This window comes from Stenella coeruleoalba, assembly GCF_951394435.1.
Source record: "Stenella coeruleoalba genome assembly, chromosome: 17".
NCBI lineage: Eukaryota > Metazoa > Chordata > Mammalia > Artiodactyla > Delphinidae > Stenella > Stenella coeruleoalba.
Genome location: NC_137163.1, coordinates 11,213,042 through 11,229,106, shown reverse-complemented (window position 1 = coordinate 11,229,106; position 16,065 = coordinate 11,213,042). Strand labels below are relative to the sequence as shown.

Genomic DNA, 16,065 nt, shown 5'->3' with positions numbered 1-16,065 from the left:
TTGCTTGACCTGGCACTAGGTGACATAAATGAGGTAGGGGTACCTAGGTCATGCAAACCTTCATGCATGTGGAGATTTTGGAGGGATGAGATGAATAATGTATGCAACATTCTTTGGTTATGAAAGATCTATACTTAAGAATGCACCCATTTTTTCCCTCTAAGGTCCATTTACCTGGTTATGGTAATAGACCTACACTGTTGGCAAACTTGGAGCATAATTTCCATCTTGGGCCACACAGCCCCTATAGAATTTTTAGGTTTTATTGGCTCTTTTATATTATTCCCTGCAGACCCACAGACTTAGAGAACGAACTTATGGTTACCGGGGGCACGGGTGGGGGGAAGGGATAGTTAGGGAGTTTGGGACCGACGTGTACACACTGCTATATTTAAAAAGGATAACCAACAAGGACCTACTGTACAGCACAGGGAACTCTGCCCAATGTTATGTGGCAGCCTGGATGGGAGGGGAGTCTGGGGGAGAATGGATACATGGATATGTATGGCTGAGTCGCTCTGCTGTGCACCTGAAACTATCACAACATTGTGAATTGGCTATACTCCAATATAAAATAAAGAGTTTAAAAAAATTTTTTCATTTTCAAGCTTTACTCAAGAGCTTAAAAAAAATCTTCATTAGCAATCTATTAAACTTTTCATCTGTAATCATTTTTCCTGTTTTGCTTTTCCTCCTGCACTCCCCACATACATATTAAGTCTGATATGATGACCTGACCATTACTCCTTCTGGGAGCTGATGTATGATCACGAAGACTCTTCAGCCTGATGTCTTATCTCCTCAACTGCCTTCCTTTTCTCACAGGTTTGCTGTTCGTATCCCCAAAGAAACAGAGGGACATTTTCTACACTTTGCTGTCATTTTTCTTCTTGCCTCTTATCACGAGCTTATCATGGCCAACATGCATCTTGGAAAAGTGGTCCTCTGTAGAAAGGGTGACACTTCATGATTGAATGGAATCTACCCTGAGAGATGGTGCTAACCAGACTAATCCTTTTGCAGTCTTTTTTTTTTTTTAATTTCATGCCATTCTCTTTCCATGTCCCTACTCACTCCACCTCTGGCCTCTTCTTGGTCATTTCAAAACAATCTTCTAAAAATCAACTCTGAGCCTTATTAAGAGAAGGGTCCCCTCTTATTCATCTCTGAACCTACAGATCAGAGATTGCTTCCCATTAACTGAATTTGCTTTGGTTTAGTCTATCTTCTCCTTTGTCACCTGGACCATAAATGTGCCACAGTTGGGTTGCCAGGGATCAGGTTTTGGAATCAGAGTAGGGCATAAACAATAGGTTCCTCCTTCCGAGGCAAGTTATTTGTACATAGTGAAGTCAGAAAAATCAGTGCTTGAAGGATATGTAGAGATGCTTTTATCCAAGATCTATTGATATAAAATTATATACAATTAGGTGTAGACAAGTATGGTAAATGTGATCAGGTAGGCATGAGACCCCAGAATCCGGCAGGATCAGATCTAAGGTGAGTACAAGCATAAGAAAAGTGGGACAGGAGGAAAAACAGACAGAAATCTCCTTATTCCATAATAACTGAGACAATTTCACAAGTGGCCCCAAAGCGTATACATCTCATCATCCATCCATTCCACTCATCCTTCCTTACATCTACCCATTCAATTAGTATTGATTGGGAGCCCATTACAAGCCATCAATGAAGCCATGTGCTGTAGCTATCAAAATGTAGAATATAGATGTTGTTCCTGACCTCGGTGAGTTTATAATTTGCTCAGAAGTGAAAGGATATAGACAAGTTCAGCAATACTCAATTCCAAAAAAGTCCATTAATTCTGCCCCGCCCCCACCAAAAGACAAGTAGGTACATTTGGATATTCAATGAAGTCAGATATTTGGTAAAAACAACAAAAGAAACAAAAGAGGGGGGTAGTGCACAATGAAAATTTCTGGCTGATTCATTGGGATGGATTAAGGTATGGTGAAGTTCCTCGGATTTCTTTCTTTGTAAATCTGCCCCCTTGCTCTGATTTTTAGCAAAGGAAAACAAAAGTTCCAGGATGAAGTTTAACAGCCGAATGGGTGGAATCAAGCACTACTGGGAGTCTGACTTTTCCCAAAACCTAGAATTTTAAGTAGCTGAACAAGAAACCCCACCGCGTTACAGTATTTTCCCTTTCTCCGAAGGACATTTCATGACTGTTGCTTGGTTCTGAATTCTTTGGATTAAACATTTCTGGATCTCACCATGGTTGTTGAAAATAGGCAAACACGTAGCTTACGATTTTAAATTCCATTTCAAAGATTCCCCTGGCAGGCTTTTGACAACCCATAAAATGCAGTGTTGCAAATGTGTTACCTCTCTTTTAGACCAAAAACACTTATATGGTACATTTCATCTAATGAGGCATATTAAGGAGAAATATATGCCTTCTATAGGAGGGTGAAGGGAAAAAATGAAAGAAAAAAGAGGGAGTGTTAGAAGGAAGTTAGAAAACATTAATCATTTTACAGCTGAAAGCTTGTACCATGTTGCCAACCTCTCCCTATCGCCCTATAATAGAGTGTTTATATATATATATATATATATATGTATATATATAATCCATTTATTTTATCCATTCATCCATTGGCACTTAGGTTGTTTTCATATCTTGGCTATTGTGAATAATGCTGCAATGAGCTTGGGAATGCAGATATCTCTGTGCGATCCTATTTTTGTTTCTTTAATAAACCTTCAAGGTGATTCTGACGGTTCAGACTAGCATCGTCAATAGAAATATGTGAGACGTAAATTTTTAATAGCTATATTTTAAAAAATAAAAACAGGTGAAATTAATTTTAATAGTCTACTTTAACCCATATATCCAAAACGTTATCATTTCAACACAGAATTAATACAAACAATTACTAATGACTATTTTACATTTTGAACTCAATCTTTGAAATCTGGCATGCATTTAATGCTTACAGCACAGCTAAAGTGAAATACAGTCCTACCAAAACAATAAAGTTCTGTATAGTGGCAAAAATATTTTACACTGCCTTAGTTTTTAAATTTAAATGAGTTAAAAATAAACACATTTTAGTTTATCACTTACACTAACTGCATTGCAAGTGCTCAGTGGTCACAGGTGGCACGTGGCGACCATACTGCACGGCAGGTGCAGACACTCGTTGCCCACAAGTTCCAAACTCATTAGTTTTGGGGAATTCCCTGGCAGTCCAATGGTTAGGACTCGGCCTTTTCACTGCTGTGGGCCTGGGTTCGACCCCTGGTGGGGGAACTAAGATCCCGCAAGTCTCAAGGTGTGGCCCAAAACAAAACAAACTCATTAGTTTTTTACTTTTGATTGTTTCTCAGGCAACTAAGTCGGAAATTATCACAAGGGGCTGCCCTTTCAACCCCAGGCATTTACCTGGCAAGCTATCCTAATTCTGCACAACCCAGATCAGTGATGTTTTATTTCCTTGACCACCATCCCAGAATCTGCGCCCTCCTCTCCGTAATAGGTATGAATACTTTGCTTGGGGCTACCTTTACATCTGACTTACACTGACGTGATTATAACAGATGCTAATATATGTCAACTAGTTATGAGCCCCTTTGAAGCTGCCAGGGCTGAACCTCATTCGTCTTTGCACCTTAGTGCTCAATAATTTTGTATCAAATTGAATGAAATCAGTCATTTTTCAGTGTTCTGAAAGATATCTTTGAATAATGGTTTTAGATAGAATGGCCTTGTGTTGCCTTCACACTTGTATCCTGACCCCATTAGAGATTTCATTCATTCATTTCTTTTATCCAAAAATTATATGCTGGGTGTGTGTCAAGCGCTAAGCTCACATGCCATGGCAGTAAGGGCAGGCTAGGTTATAACACATGTAACCTAAAAACAAAGTGGATTAAAATGATGGGACTTATTTATTGCATACTGTATAGATCCACTGGGGCTTAGCTGGGACCCTGATCTATGTTATGTGCCCACCTGGACCCAGGCTAATGAAGCCACCATTGGGAGCACTGCCAATCATTGGCAAAAGGAAAGGAAACAGTAAGATGTGCATTGTCCGTGTGACATGAAATGGTGCCTGTCAGTTCCATTTTCCTGTCATTAACTAAAGCAAGTCACATAGCCTCGTCTAACTCATAGAGGGCAGGAAGTGCAACCCTATCTTGTGCCTGGAAGGTGGAGAGTCCTAATATCAGTGAGTAGCTTTAATACCTACCATGATGAGCAGACACAGAGAATTCCCACCTTCATAGATTACATTGTCTAATGGGAGAGCCATCAATCAAAGCACTGTGCTTAAGTATTGAGTGATGATCATGAGAAGTATTGCAAAGCAGAGGTATATGTTGCCTGTGAGAACATAGAAGAAACAGATTTGGGAACTGAGAGATTATAGGAATTGACTAGGTGAGGATGGAAAGAGAGTAGGCAACAGAACAGCATGTGCAACAGAACAAGCAACTGAACAGCAACAGAAACAGCATGTGCAAAGGCCCAGAGGTTGGAGGGAATCTGGTATATTTCAGTGTGGGAAAGCCCACTGTGACCGAAGGGCTAAAAGAAGAGACAGATAATGCTGGAAGTGTAAGCTATGACTTTCTTATAAATTCAGTGGGAAACCCTTCAAGTGTTTTAGGCTTGAAATGGCAGCCTTGTTTTTCGAAGTTGAAGAGAGTTATTTCAGTAGAGTGGAGGGGCTGGAAGATATTGGTTGAGCACTTAATCAAGGGGATAGTTGTTAGCTGGAGAGAAAAGGTAAGGCTAGGAAGAGAATAGCAGTGGCCTTTTGTGGAAAGACTTTCTTTAGATGTGATCTGTGACTAGAAGAAAATGTAAATTTTAGAAGGCAAAGAGACGAGAGGGTGTTTCTATAGGGGTCTTAGTTTATTCACCCATTGTGATCAAGGAATTAACACAACCAAGATGTTTATGTATATCTTTTATATCCCACATAATCCTTACATGACCAGGAGGCTCAGGGAAATTATTTATACAAGCTCCACGGCAGCCCATGGTAGAGCTGAGATTCCAGTGTGAGACCCTTTAGTGCATCTTGAATCTTGGGTAAATAAAGGATGTGGGGTTGTTGGAGTAGATGGTCTTTAAGGTGCATTTCAGTCTTTTTAAAAGATACATACTCCCCAGAGATAGGTCTGGCGGCAAAAATTGCATCAGTTCTTTTCTTTATTTCTGTAATTCACTAAATCTCTGTCAAGCTTCTTTCATTATGCTGACTTTTTACCAAGGAAATTTCAAGACTTTTTTTTTCCTCAATGGACCTATTAAAGTCCACAGGGTGTGTGCGTTATCAAAGTCAAGAACCTGACCTACTTTTTGCGTTTTTATGCTTCTATTCATCTTCTCTTGTCTTTGACCTCTTACTTTAATTAATTTCCAAAGTGCATTACCAGAAATTGCCTACCCACTGTATCATTTGCTTACTACCATTCAGATGTTAGAAGCTGATTCATTAGCTGGTCCCACCCAATCAGCAAAAGGCTAGAATACAGCTGCTGCTCCAGTAAATGAACGGGTGTAGGAAGATTTGCAGTTAGCTTTGTCTGTCTCCTTTGCTAATCAATGTCAGAGCAGATTCACGTGTCTAAGCAAAAAGATGACAGAATGATATTTTGGAGAAATTTTCTTCTTTTCTTGGAGCTTGCTAATGGAGTTTAATTCACTGGTTATTTTTTAGAGAATGATTAAGAGCAATGATTAATTTCCTAGAGAAGATGTTAAATTTTAATTATAGCTTTTAAAATAACTTGTTCTGTAAGAGATATGGGCTAAAAGATCTTTCCAGTAGTTTTCTTAGTAACATTAATAGACATTTGCAGCTTTCTTTAGTAGCCATTCCCTGTGATAAAACTAGTATATATACTTGTTTGTACAGCGTAATAGTTAAATCACAGGCTTCAGAGTTGCACTGCCTTGGTTTAATTCCTCACTGCAGTACTTAATGATTATTTTAAAATTAAGCAAATTACTTAAGCCTTCTGAGCCTCAGTTTTCTCATCTGTAAAATGCAGATTATGATAATTCGTATCTTATTGAGTTCTGTAATATTTAAATGAAATAAGTACATAAAGTTTCCCTAATAATGCTAGCTATTGTTGCTACTTATATCATATGAACACACACATGCACGCACACACACACAGATAGGTAAGGACAAAGGAATATGTATCTGGAGACTACTTTCCAAGTCATTGTACTATCCAGGACATACGTAGGAAAATTAAAGTCAGCCTAGAAAAAGCTTCTTGTTTCAGTAATTGATGATTTAATGAAGACCTACTGTGTGACAGTCTATGATCTTACTATTGAATAAATCATAACTGGTACCCTCAAGGAGTTTAAATTCTAGCAGAAAAGACAAGCCACGACACTCTGCAATAAGAAGTAGGCGGAGGAGAAATAAAAGAAGAGCAGGGTGGGAGGGGGGGCTTCCCTGGTGGCGCAGTGGTTGGGGGTCCACCTGCCGATGCAGGGGACGCGGGTTCGTGCCCCGGTCCGGGAGGATCCCACATGCAGCGGAGCGGCTGGGCCCGTGAGCCGTGGCTGCTGAGCGTGCGCGTCCGGAGCCTGTGCTCTGCAGCGGGAGGGGCCCCAACAATGAGAGGCCCGCGTACCCCCCCCCAAAAAAAGAAGAGCAGGCGGATGGGAAAAAATAAGGGGGAGGGAGAAAAGGGATAAAAAGATGGGGAGGGTGGTTGAGGAAAGGAAGGAGAAGGAAAAGAATCAACCTCTGGAGTTTGCTTTGCATTAGGAGAAAACACATTTTCTGCTTATATGAAAAGTCGTGATTCTAGACTAAAATTTTGACCTGAGTTGAACTGAATAAACTATGATTTTAAAACTTCTGCCTGTTCATTATGTCAATAATAACAAAAACACAAACGACAACCTACATTTATTGAGTTTTGCTAAGTTCCAGGCACTGTGCTAAGGTCTTTATATGTAGTAACTCATTTAGATTTCATGACACCAAGAGAAAGGTCCCATTTTGCTCCTTTTACAGATGAGAATACTGAGACTTTAATATATTAAGCATCTCTGTGAAGGAAAGCAGTTTGGTGAGGACAGCAAATATGTAAGGTTGTATGATGTTTGGGAATTGAGAATCCAAGGAAAAGATGTTCAGGGTGAGCTGAGACAAGTAGATGTAATACCCTCCCCCGACCTTCTCAGTATCGTTGAAAATATTGGGAAGGCCTGGAATTTCTCTAGAAATTGGAACAGTTATTCATGGCATTTTAGTTCTATGTTAATGGAGTCATTCAGGTTGTGCAAACCATTATAACACAAAGCAACATATGTAATGACGGTGGCAGACCCAGGGACCTGGACAGACACAAATGAGGGGGGCTCAGCCCAGCCTGGACAGTTCGAGAAGACATCCTTGGAGAAAATGGCCTTGGATGAGATTTAAAGGATGTGTGGGAAAGAGAATTAGTGATGACAGTGAGGAGATTACAGGTGGAGCAAACAGCATAAGCAAAGGCATGATGAGAAGTAGCTTGGTGTGCTAGAAACCATAATTAGGCAGGTTAAAATGAATACTATTAAATTAATTTTTTAAAGCTGTACTATACATCCATGGGAGAACCCAGAAAGCCTCATTTACATTCTAATTACTTGTTCTTTTCTAGAAAATTCAGGCAACTGAATTATCTGCTTTCCTATGTCTCAGCAAATGGTAGGTGAGGAAGAGAAATTGATGTTAGAGACACGTACTCTCAAAAGCAGTGGGAAGAAGGCAACAATTATAAAGTCAGACATAAACGTTTTAAATAAGAGCTCACTGTAACCATGTATTGATACTACATGGACAGACTCACAAAGTTTGACAGAACCACAGTTTCAGCTAACTATATCATCATAGTATGCTCTAGCCCAGCGTTAGGGACTGAATGTTTAGGCAGAGATTAGATCAGGAAGGTAAGGCCCCCCATTAAGGGATGAATGTCCTTCAGGAAGAGAAAGAGAGATGACTCGCCCTGTGAAGATTCAGCAGGAAAGCAGCCATCTGCAAACCAGGAAGAGGGCTCTCCCCAACCCTGATCTTGGACTTCCCGGCTGCCAGAACCATGAGAAATTGGTGTCTGTTGTTTGAGCAACTCACGTAGTGATATTTTGTTATAGCAGCCACAGCCGACTGAGACACTTAATCCCCCATCCAGTGCATGAATGGTTTCTGGACTGTTCCTGGAGAACAGTGGAACATTCACATCTTGATGTGTGTCCGTGATGGGTAACATCACTTCAGCATGTTTGGAAACTGAGGAAGAAGAGGCTAAGATACCTCTTAGGTTTCTGATTTGGGGGTGGCTGGAGGGCGCTGCTATAAATGGAACATTGTATCACATTAGGGAGAGCTTCTGGTTTAAGTCTGGATACCTACCATATAACCAGAGTGAGACATCCAGCAGACGTTGGAACACCTGAAGCTCAGGGAGAGGTCTGGGAGAGCAATTTAGGCTTGGGAAATCAGTGGTTGAGTGTAAGTCACTGGGACAATGAGAGTGGAGAATTTTGCATATGAGGCTATGATTATCCAATGACAAGGGGCAAGACTCCCAAAGAATGCCAACATCAGAAGGTTGAGAAAACTCACCAGGACAATAAAATGGCCTCTCAGCGGTTAGCCCTTTCCTCTGATACCCTGCAGCTTTTGTAGGTGCCTCTTCAATGCTGGTGTCCTGAAATAGATAGAAATTTTAGGTCTAGAACAGAGCTGAACTTTCACTGGTCTTATTTAACATCTGTAGTTCTACAAAGGTAGTGTCTGTATTAACATTTTGTCAGCCATATTCCACTGTTGGCTGTTTTTGAATTTTTAGTCAAACTAAAGCCTCTGTGTTACGTTCTCATTAACAGTTACAAAGCCAAGTTTCTATAACTTGGGCAGTTGATTTTTGACCTTAAATATGTCTCGTCTACATTAATTTTTTTAATCCTTTGTTTGTTGGTTACCTAAGTAATCAAGAGAGCAATGAGATTATGTTTCATTACTTCAATGAAAGAAGCCAGGTAAATGATTAATAAAAATTATTATCAAAAATATTTCAATTAAAAACTGTGGTTGACTGGGTCAGGCTTCAATACCCTGGGTGGTCATAAAATATTTATCATTCTTTTTTAAATTAATTCTATAAATACATTCTAAAAGTCTGCTATTTACCAGGCACTGAACTAGGGGCTGGGTGTTCAGGAATGTAAACAGTCCAGTTTCTTCCCTCATGGGTTTGATTCTCAAGTGAGGGAAAGAAACATTAAGCAAATAAATAGAAATATAAAATCATTATATACCATGAAGGTAAAATACAGGTTCCCATGAGAAAGGATAACAGAGGGATCTATGTTAAGTGTTGAGTTAGAGCAGTCTCTTCTGAAGAAGTGGCCTCAAGCTAAATTTGGAAGCGTGAGCCCCAGCTAAGTGAAGATGAAGTGGATGGGGCGACGCTTCAAGACAGATCGGGGCAAATAAAAGATCCTGAGGACCCAAAAGGAGGTTGACGTGATTGGATGGCAGCACAGAGGTGACCTCTGATGGGACTAGTAAGCGAGGAAGAAGCCAAGTCATCCGAGCCTGGTGCACTATGTTAAAGATTTGAGTGTGTATGCCTGCGTGTGTGTGTTTGCCAAATACAACGGGAAGCTATTGAAAGATTTTCAGCAAGATAGCACATTTTTGTTTGAGAAAGATGATTCTGGGAAGTTAGTTAGAAGGTCAGTGCTGAAGTTCAGGCAAGTGATGTTGGCGGCTTGCGCTAGGAGGGGGGCAGTCAGGATGGGGAGATTCAGGATAGGCTTTGGAATGATGTGTGGAGGAAAGTAAAGCTAATGATGGCCAGGTCTTTGGCCAGTTCAGCTGGATGAATGGAGGCTAACATTTACCAACATAAGAAGTACAAGGGTAGTAACAGATTTACAAGGGCAGGTCGAGATTTCCAACATGGACATGTTTCGTCTGAAAGCCTGTTGGTTGTTATAACAATTGTGAATATAAGAAATCACACTTCAGGCTAGAGATATAAATCTTAGAGGCCTTGACATAGAGATGAAATTTAAAGCCAAGCGATAAAGTTGTGTAGGAGAGATTATAGATCAAGCACTGGCTTGAGATCAATTCCTTAAAAACTCTAACATTTAGAAATTGTGTAAAAGGACTTAGTTGGCCAAAGCAATTGAGAAGGAAGAGGTGAAAAAGAGAAGGAATTCCTATACTGTAGTTTCTTAGAACATAAGAGAAATGAGTTTCAATAAGGAGGGTGTGATTAAATGTTACTAAAAGGTCAAGTAAATATTGTTGCATTAAGCACTTCTATCATAGATAGGAAATCCTTGTGGATAGACATGACTTTATTTACTCTTGGGCCCCTAGACCTTGCCTAGTGTTCTCTCATAGTAGAGTCATAATATATTTTTGTAAAATCCGTGAATGAATAAGATAGTAAAATTTTATTGTTTGCCACTATTTGCATAATATTTTTAATGCATAATTAAAACTATTACAATCACATAGTAAGGTAGTTTTTATCAGCCCCACTGTCCAAATGAAGAATTGGCCTCCTGGAGAAGTTTAAGTGTCTTGCCAAAGCTCAAATGTCTAGCTGTAAAATAGGGCCAGGACAATTCTATTGTTCTATACCAACATCCCAGTTCACTCAGGATGATGGATAAATGGCATCATAAAGCTAGGTATCAACACAGATGAACATGTGTCATGTTAACACATGTTAAGACATACATCTTGGAATGTATTTGCATATGGCTCTCTGTGTGTGTATGTGTATCTATATTTCCCAAAACTTGAAATACGATCAAAGACAAAAACCTTGGGTTTGGCAGTCAGCTCATAGCAGTGGTGGCCACATTCCCTAGTGTAAAGGGGGGATGTGATCCTAAATAGAGCACGCTGGGTGTTGAGGGGATTGACAGAAGGAAAGAGGCTGAGAGTGTGAGATACCAAGAATTCTAGCCACATTCACACACAGCAAACAAGTGCAGCTGCAGTGACATCTTCAGAGAGTACAATAACCTAGAGGGAGGGAATTAGTCATTCTTCCCCTGCTTTGTCTCACATTGTCATTAGCTGTTAACAACGGTTAACGGATGAAAGGATTACCCCTCCCCCATCACTTCCAGTTCCCATCATCCCTGCAAATACACATTAACCAGCCCAAAATGTGGGATGTGGGATGTAGTATGTGCAGGACATCTAGGATTCAGGGAGTTCAATGGATTTTATCCTGATTTCAACTTTGGAAACTGCATCTTCCGCAATCTCCCTTCTTTTGATTCCTTCTTAGCTGATTTGGGAGCAAATGAGCTCATAAAGAATTTCTTCTTCAGACACACATTTTAAAAGAGAAGATCCTTGTGATCTTTTGTCCTCATGAGGACAGGAGCTTATTATTTCCCAGAATTTTGATTCCTATAAAGTTCTAGCAGAGAATCACAAAATGGAGCATAAAAAGTCCCTTTGTGGCTCTTGGAACCAATGGTCTTAGAAGATATAAACTGTAGCTCACTACATTAGGTATTTTCCAAATTCATGATTTTAGGTAAAGGATTCTAATAATGCTTTTGGATAAGCAGCAGTGCTTGAAGTAAACTCAGCAGGATCTATACTCTGGGGGCTCTTAATGGCTTCATGTTATGGGTCACGTTTTTCCCAGCTATGTCTTTAATGACTTGAACAGCAGGTCAGGTGATGAACCAAAAGGAGTCTGCCGTTCTTGCAGATATTATTAAAACCTCAGAAATTAGCACACAATGCTAGGCTCATAAAGCTGTCATACAACATTTTCCAGCAAGTGTTGAGTCCTATGAGTGGCTCTTTCTAGAAAGGGTTAGACTGGTAAAATGTTCAGGTCATAATTCAACCATAGGCTTTTCTTGGGTAATACAAAAATCTCGTTCTTGGTACTAAGAAAATTTTATATCTAAGAAACCAGTTAACTTTGCTTTATCCTATGCTCTTCAAATTTCCTTAATTATAGAACTTTTGGGTTGTTTTTGGTTTCTTTCTACAATAGGAGTGTGTTTTATTGAACAGAGATGTGGCAAAGTATAACTAATGCCAAACTTGGGAAGACTTGGGTTCAAATTCTGGCTCTGTCATTTTCTAGGTTACTGCTCTAGCCACTTAGAGCGGAGTGAGCTTGGACAAGTCCTTTTAACTTCTGAAACTCATGGGAATAGTAACACTTGCCCCAACAATCGTTGCAAGGATTAAATGAGGTAACAGGTAAAGTACCAATCACAGTGTTTTGCACGCAGTAAAAGCCTACAAACATTAGCTAAATCTGAATCTGAATCACTGCACAGAGGGAATCAAAATAAAAAAGGAACAAACAAAAGGCACTTCCCATCACAGTGAAGACGCCTGTGGCAGGCTTTGCAATGCATGCAATAGCACACACACTGAGATCACAGACCACCCTTTACCGTCTAATTCTTTGCAGCAGGCTTATGCAGGAGAAATGCTTAAGTAACTCAGTACATGTCCTTGGATGCTTTCAGTCCTATTGTAAAGCTAGATTAGTAAGGTAGACTGAAAGCCAGACTTTTGCATTGAACTTCCTTGAGGAAAATCATCCCGGAACTGGAGTGCTAGAAAAGCTATTCAAATACTTTCCTGGGAGATGCAAATTACTTTCTGAATACTGAATAGAAACATTATGACACTCCATTACAACATTAATGTTGGGTCTGGTCAGGATGCCGAGCATTTATTTTACGCTGTGCAATTGAAAAAAAAAAAACATTTTGTTAAGGAAGCTCTTGTGGCCTCACAGGTTCAAGTTTAAAAGGAAGTTTGACTTCCGGCTCTCTTTCACTTTTTAAAATAAGTGAATGCGCTATTTTTTCAGCCAGCAAGGAATTGGTTGCATCCATTGACTTCTTTCTATACAGAATCTCCTTATACTAGGGAAGTCCAAGTCAACTCTGTATTTGAAAATTAGCATACGTTTACCAGACTTCCGACCAGAATGGAAATCCCTAACTGATCTTTCAACTGCACAGTACAATTCTGTCTTTGCAAAAAAGTGAACCAGCTTTCTGGGAAGGTTTATCTTGTCCTAGCCTGAAACTGGAACACATTAGTCACCACCATAACTTATTAAAATCTAGCAAAACAGTGGGTAAAATAAAGTCTCTGATTGGTATGCTGAATTTGACTAGAAATTGTCAGTTAGCTTCCTGAGAACAGTCTGAATCAGGAGGAGAAGATGGATCCAATGGGTGAGAAACTTAATAACAACTTACACCTTCAGGCATTTCCAATAAAAAGGGGGCGATATTTTTCCAGACAGGTCTGGAGTCCGGAGGAGATGAGTCAGATTCACAAACTATCTCAGACTCTTGATTTTCAGGCCATGAAGGTGAAATGTGAGATTCGGTGTCATTCCAATCAACAAAGAGCCATGTTAGATATATGAAATGCACCTGACCATGAAGCTGAACCAAGTTTGAAAGACAGTCTCCTCCACTGATGCAGGGTGAAGCTACTTTGTGATGAAAATCTGTCCAATCTATGCAAAAGTCTAAGCATGTAAAATAGGGACTCATGAATTGATTTTAGGGACAAATGGTCTTCACCTAAAACATAACTGAGAAATGTCATTGCTCAAGTCTCCAATTTAGACAAATTATGAAGTATGACATCAAAGTCTGAGGAAGAGAAAAGAAGGTGGGGAGAACGTTGATATGTATTTAGCACCTTCTTTTTTCCTTAGAGGCACCGTGTGAGTTAATGTGCATACGTGTTTTCATTAGTCTCTATTACAACAGTCTGAGGTGGGCATCCTCGCCGTTTTAGAGAGGCAGAGAGAGAATAGACAACCTGCTCAAGATCGCACAGGGAAAAATTCCAATTCAGGTCTTCTGATTATAAAACGAGGGCTTTTTCCTTCTCCTCTCAACTCTCTCCAGCATGTGTCTTATACATCAGCACTTTGGGTGTTATTCAGTAGGATAGCATTCTTGCCAATTTTCTCGAGTCACTTTAACATGTAGATCTTCATTCCTCTAAGTTAAACTAGCTAATATTCTTGAATGACAGAAACCGAGCCAGGAACTTTACAGGTAGAATCTTCTTTAATCACTGTAAAAAGCCTATGACAAGTTCTGGCTCTCATTTTACAGATGGGAAAACAAAATCTTTCAGCACACTTTGCCCAGTATCACTCAGTTCAGAAGTGGCAAGACCAGTTTTGCGCCCAGGTAGTCTGATTCTAGACTTGTTCCTTCAGATACTACGCTAGGTTAAATATACATGCGTACACCGTGCATTTGCTTTACAAAACTGTGATGACCTGGTTTATTCCTTCAGAAATACAATAGTACCATCAATGGAATGAATACGGAAACCCATTCTGTGTCCACACACATGCTATGGCTATCTACTTCCCAAATGATGTGGTTTGATCCTGGGAATGTTGTTGCTTTGCAGCTGAGCATCTCATTTTAGTTGATGGACTGTCATTAAGATGATAAACCTACCAGTCAAAGCTAGTGGCCTGCAACTGATGTATCTATATTGGCAGATCAATTATCAAAAATTTTTGAGAATTGCTTGCCATAAAAGTAAGAAGCCAGTGGACTGCAATGGGTGGCTTGGACGCACATTCTGATATACTAGACCCTAACCACAGGTGTGATTACCTATAGTAAGGGTGCCTTTTTTAGGACTTTCTTTACAACAAAAAACTTTATCAACATAACATGAAGTATATAAGCTTCAAATTCAATTTAAAAGAAAACAATCTCTCATTATCCATTTGGATTTATCATCTCTCTTAAATATTGTCAAAAACAGTTAAAGTGTTACTATAATCTTATTAAAATATGTCAACTCAATTCATTTGGAGACATCATGTAGACTTTGTCCCTAGAGCTTGTGTAAGATCAAGGGAGGCCTACCCTTTCTTCAAGAGATGTTACCACTAATCCTCCACCAAGGGACAAAGAGAACATACAGTTGCTCAAGTCACACTGATTTGTGTCCTCACACTGATAGTAAAACCTATGCCTTAGTCATATGTGGAGTGATTTTTCAATGCTTTAGTTGAACAGAGAGGAAATATTCTTTCCAAAATGACTCTAGTTAATAGAAGTTCTGTTAGATGTTTCTTACAGTTTAATTTAAAGTGTTTCATCTTTTAATATCTGGGTTTGCCTCCAGAAGAAGCCTGTAGCTCTTCTAACTCATTTTCTTTTTTCAAAGATTCTCAGACTTTCTCCAAATGACCACAGTGTTTTCATCCAAATTTCCCTTCGTGGCCAGTGAAGATCCCACAGTCATGGCCTGGGTCGGGCACTCAGAAGGCAGGGCTAAGCATGCCAGGGCAGGGCTGGCCTCTGTTTATGAGGTGCAGAGCTAAGGAGAACATGATATCTGGGTTTGGAGGGAAGGTAGGCCCAGGAAGCTTGGGGTTGTGGGGGGCGGTTCTAAATATCTGTTCCATAGGGACAATGTTGAAGAAAGAAGTAAATGCACATCGAGGGATCTACGGCAAGGACTAGTTAAGACTTGGGTCTCAGAGCCTGATCAGATGCCCTGAGCAATGGTAAGTGGCAAAATTAAGGCTGTTCCAATTGGGCCAACATATTTACTAAGACTTGCAGTTTGGCTACAACTTGTTTAGACGCACCCGAACGTGAACCCTTCCAAACATAACTGAACAGAAATTAGACAAGATTTTTTGCTGACGTAAGCAACCTCTGTCACAAGTTGAATCTTCACTCAGCGATTCTCCATTTAACCAGTGCCCTCTCCACATTTTCAGTGTTAAGATGCACAGCCCTTCCTTCAGAAGCTCAACTTCATGTTTCTGGTCCTCCGCAGAACACCAGCACAAAGGGCTCAATAGTGAACAGGGTGACTCAGTCAATCATTATGTGGCATTATAAACGTCCTAGAGATTGTGAGGGAGTTTTTTTTCTTAAATATAACAGTTTATTTTGGTGAAATTATTATAATTTTAAATCTCTTTTACTGCAATCCAAAATCTGAGCAATTCTTTTAATTAACATAATTATTTTTGTTT

At 39.8% G+C, this 16,065-nt stretch overlaps 1 long non-coding RNA gene across 3 annotated transcripts in view; it reads right to left on the bottom strand.

The window, feature by feature from the left end:
• Nucleotides 1–16,065, bottom strand: part of LOC307175713 — a 173,455-nt gene that overhangs the window by 46,173 nt on the left and 111,217 nt on the right. For all 3 annotated transcript variants that reach the window (XR_013824430.1, XR_013824431.1, XR_013824432.1), the window contains one exon: nt 8,622–8,706. This is a non-coding gene — a long non-coding RNA (uncharacterized lncRNA). The remainder of the gene's footprint in view (nt 1–8,621; nt 8,707–16,065) is intronic.